We start from the raw sequence: 5,134 nt of genomic DNA on the forward strand, positions 1-5,134 counted from the left end.
CAGAGTTCTCCGCGGCCATCCACTCCAACCTTGTCCGACTTTGAGGCACCAGGCTCGGCCACCCTCCGAGCCTTTTCCTTCCCTCTCCTGTTATGGTGCCTCCCTATTAACCTCTAGGTGGTTGCGCTCGTGACATCAAAAAGACCACTTTTTGCAGAGCAGTCACACTCGGAAAAAATTTCTTTCGTCTGGCAAAAGAACCATAGTGTTCAGCGGTCATCCACTCCAACCTTGTCCGACTTTGAGGCACCAGGCTCGGCCACCCTCCGAGCCTTTTCACTCCCTCTCCTGTTATGGTGCCTCCCTATTAACCTCTAGGTGGTTGCGCTCGTGACATCAAAAAGACCACTTTTTGAGGAGCAGTCACACTCGGAAAAAATTTCTTTCGTCTGGCAAAAGAACCAGAGTTTTCAGCGGCCATCCACTCCAACCTTGTCCGATTTTGAGGCACCAGGCTCGGCCACCCTCCGAGCCTTTTCACTCCCTCTCCTGTTATGGTGCCTCCCTATTAACCTCTAGGTGGTTGCGCTCGTGACATCAAAAAGACCACTTTTTGCAGAGCAGTCACACTCGGAAAAAATTTCTTTCGTCTGGCAAAAGAACCAGAGTTTTCAGCGGTCATCCACTCCAACCTTGTCCGATTTTGAGGCACCAGGCTCGGCCACCCTCCGAGCCTTTTCACTCCCTCTCCTGTTATGGTGCCTCCCTATTAACCTCTAGGTGGTTGCGCTCGTGACATCAAAAAGACCACTTTTTGCAGAGCAGTCACACTCGGAAAAAATTTCTTTCGTCTGGCAAAAGAACCAGAGTTTTCAGCGGTCATCCACTCCAACCTTGTCCGACTTTGAGGCACCAGGCTCGGCCACCCTCCGAGCCTTTTCACTCCCTCTCCTGTTATGGTGCCTCCCTATTAACCTCTAGGTGGTTGCGCTCGTGACATCAAAAAGACCACTTTTTGCAGAGCAGTCACACTCGGAAAAAATTTCTTTCGTCTGGCAAAAGAACCAGAGTTTTCAGCGGTCATCCACTCCAACCTTGTCCGATTTTGAGGCACCAGGCTCGGCCACCCTCCGAGCCTTTTCACTCCCTCTCCTGTTATGGTGCCTCCCTATTAACCTCTAGGTGGTTGCGCTCGTGACATCAAAAAGACCACTTTTTGCAGAGCAGTCACACTCGGAAAAAATTTCTTTCGTCTGGCAAAAGAACCAGAGTTTTCAGCGGTCATCCACTCCAACCTTGTCCGATTTTGAGGCACCAGGCTCGGCCACCCTCCGAGCCTTTTCACTCCCTCTCCTGTTATGGTGCCTCCCTATTAACCTCTAGGTGGTTGCGCTCGTGACATCAAAAAGACCACTTTTTGCAGAGCAGTCACACTCGGAAAAAATTTCTTTCGTCTGGCAAAAGAACCAGAGTTTTCAGCGGTCATCCACTCCAACCTTGTCCGATTTTGAGGCACCAGGCTCTGCCACCCTCCGAGCCTTTTCACTCCCTCTCCTGTTCTGGTGCCTCCCTATTAACCTCTAGGTGGTTGCGCTCGTGACATCAAAAAGACCACTTTTTTCAGAGCAGTCACACTCGGGAAAAATTTCTTTCGTCTGGCAAAAGAACCAGAGTTATCAGCGGTCATCCACTCCAACCTTGTCCGACGTTGAGGCACCGATGTCGGCCAAGTTCTGAGCGTTCCACCGCCGAATGCCACTGGTCCTCAACACAGCGGACTTCCAATCCAACCTTGTCCGACTTTGAGGCACCGAAGTCGGCCTCAGCCCGAGCCTTCCCCCGCCGACCTCACTGGAGCCCGCCATCCAGGGACCGGCGGAGGTCGCCCGCATGACCGCGGCAAAGTGTCTCAAAGTCGGGCACGACCGCTCGAGTCACCCGCCAACCCGGTCCGGGGCACCTCCAGGGACCGGCGGAGGTCGCCCGCATGACCGCGGCAAAGTGTCTCAAAGTCGGGCATGACCGCTTGAGTCACCCGCCAACCCGGTCCGGGGCACCTCCAGGGACCGGCGGAGGACGCCCGCATGACCGCGACAAAGTGTCTCAAAGTCGGGCACGACCGCTCGAGTCACCCGCCAACCCGGTCCGGGGCACCTCCAGGGACCGGCGGAGGACGCCCGCATGACCGCGACAAAGTGTCTCAAAGTCGGGCACGACCGCTCGAGTCACCCGCCAACCCGGTCCGGGGCACCTCCAGGGACCGGCGGAGGACGCCCGCATGACCGCGACAAAGTGTCTCAAAGTCGGGCACGACCGCTCGAGTCACCCGCCAACCCGGTCCGGGGCACCTCCAGGGACCGGCGGAGGACGCCCGCATGACCGCGACAAAGTGTCTCAAAGTCGGGCACGACCGCTCGAGTCACCCGCCAACCCGGTCCGGGGCACCTCCAGGGACCGGCGGAGGACGCCCGCATGACCGCGACAAAGTGTCTCAAAGTCGGGCACGACCGCTCGAGTCACCCGCCAACCCGGTCCGGGGCACCTCCAGGGACCGGCGGAGGACGCCCGCATGACCGCGACAAAGTGTCTCAAAGTCGGGCATGACCGCTCGAGTCACCCGCCAACCTCGTCCGGGGCACCTCCAGGGACCGGCGGAGGACGCCCGCATGCCCGCGACAAAGTGTCTCAAAGTCGGGCACGACCGCTCGAGTCACCCGCCAACCCGGTCCGGGGCACCTCCAGGGACCGGCGGAGGACGCCCGCATGACCGCGACAAAGTGTCTCAAAGTCGGGCACGACCGCTCGAGTCACCCGCCAACCCGGTCCGGGGCACCTCCAGGGACCGGCGGAGGTCGCCCGCATGACCGCGGCAAAGTGTCTCAAAGTCGGGCATGACCGCTTGAGTCACCCGCCAACCCGGTCCGGGGCACCTCCAGGGACCGGCGGAGGACGCCCGCATGACCGCGACAAAGTGTCTCAAAGTCGGGCACGACCGCTCGAGTCACCCGCCAACCCGGTCCGGGGCACCTCCAGGGACCGGCGGAGGACGCCCGCATGACCGCGACAAAGTGTCTCAAAGTCGGGCACGACCGCTCGAGTCACCCGCCAACCCGGTCCGGGGCACCTCCAGGGACCGGCGGAGGACGCCCGCATGACCGCGACAAAGTGTCTCAAAGTCGGGCACGACCGCTCGAGTCACCCGCCAACCCGGTCCGGGGCACCTCCAGGGACCGGCGGAGGACGCCCGCATGACCGCGACAAAGTGTCTCAAAGTCGGGCACGACCGCTCGAGTCACCCGCCAACCCGGTCCGGGGCACCTCCAGGGACCGGCGGAGGACGCCCGCATGACCGCGACAAAGTGTCTCAAAGTCGGGCACGACCGCTCGAGTCACCCGCCAACCCGGTCCGGGGCACCTCCAGGGACCGGCGGAGGACGCCCGCATGACCGCGACAAAGTGTCTCAAAGTCGGGCATGACCGCTCGAGTCACCCGCCAACCCGGTCCGGGGCACCTCCAGGGACCGGCGGAGGACGCCCGCATGCCCGCGACAAAGTGTCTCAAAGTCGGGCACGACCGCTCGAGTCACCCGCCAACCCGGTCCGGGGCACCTCCAGGGACCGGCGGAGGACGCCCGCATGACCGCGACAAAGTGTCTCAAAGTCGGGCACGACCGTTCGAGTCACCCGCCAACCCGGTCCGGGGCACCTCCGGGGACCGGCGGAGGTCGCTCGCATGACCGCGACAAAGTGTCTCAAAGTCGGGCACGACCGCTCGAGTCACCCGCCAACCCGGTCCGGGGCACCTCCAGGGACCGGCGGAGGATGCCCGCATGACCGCGACAAAGTGTCTCAAAGTCGGGCACGACCGCTCGAGTCACCCGCCAACCCGGTCCGGGGCACCTCCAGGGACCGGCGGAGGACGCCCGCATGACCGCGACAAAGTGTCTCAAAGTCGGGCATGACCGCTCGAGTCACCCGCCAACCCGGTCCGGGGCACCTCCAGGGACCGGCGGAGGAGGCCCGCATGACCGCGACAAAGTGTCTCAAAGTCGGGCATGACCGCTCGAGTCACCCGCCAACCCGGTCCGGGGCACCTCCGGGGACCGGCGGAGGACGCCCGCATGACCGCGACAAAGTGTCTCAAAGTCGGGCACGACCGCTCGAGTCACCCGCCAACCCGGTCCGGGGCACCTCCAGGGACCGGCGGAGGTCGCCCGCATGACCGCGACAAAGTGTCTCAAAGTCGGGCATGACCGCTCGAGTCACCCGCCAACCCGGTCCGGGGCACCTCCGGGGACCGGCGGAGGACGCCCGCATGACCGCGACAAAGTGTCTCAAAGTCGGGCACGACCGCTCGAGTCACCCGCCAACCCGGTCCGGGGCACCTCCGGGGAGCAGTGGAGGTCGCTCGCATGACCGCGACAAAGTGTCTCAAAGTCGGGCATGACCGCTCGAGTCGCCCGCCATCCCGGTCCGGAGCTCAACACTTTGTCGTTTTTTCCACTCCCTCCCCATTAACCTCTAGGTGGTTGCGCTCGTGACATCAAAAAGACCACTTTTTGCAGAGCAGTCACACTCGGAAAAAATTCGTTTCGTCTGGCAAAAGAACCAGAGTTCTCAGCGGGCTTCCAGTCCAACCTTGTCCGATTTTGAGGCACCAGGCTCGGCCACAGTCCGAGCCCATTCACTCCCTCCCCTGTTGTACTCGCTCCCTATTAACCTCTAGGTGGTTGCGCTCGTGACATCAAAAAGACCACTTTTTGAGGAGCAGTCACACTTAGGAAAAATCCGTTTGCGCTCACACCATCCCTCCCCATTAACCTCTAGGTGGTTGCGCTCGTGACATCAAAAAGACCACTTTTTGAGGAGCAGTCACACTTAGGAAAAATCCGTTTGCGCTCACACCATCCCTCCCCATTAACCTCTAGGTGGTTGCGCTCGTGACATCAAAAAGACCACTTTTTGAGGAGCAGTCAGACACCGAGGTTTTCTGGATTTATGTCCGTTTTCCTGGTTCTCTGACTCGGGCACCTTGTGACCGACATCCCCCCCTTCCCTGGTTCTATTTTGCCGATACTTTGGTGAGTTTTCTACCCGCAAACCAAGCCCCCCAAGCCCGCCGCCTGGTGGGGGAGCATGCCGCCTGGCCCGGTTCTATTTTAGGTCACTTTGGTGAGTTTTCTACCCGCAAACC

The sequence above is a fragment of the Callionymus lyra genome, unplaced genomic scaffold (assembly GCF_982586985.1).
Source record: "Callionymus lyra unplaced genomic scaffold, fCalLyr1.hap1.1 HAP1_SCAFFOLD_72, whole genome shotgun sequence".
Classification (NCBI taxonomy): domain Eukaryota; kingdom Metazoa; phylum Chordata; class Actinopteri; order Syngnathiformes; family Callionymidae; genus Callionymus; species Callionymus lyra.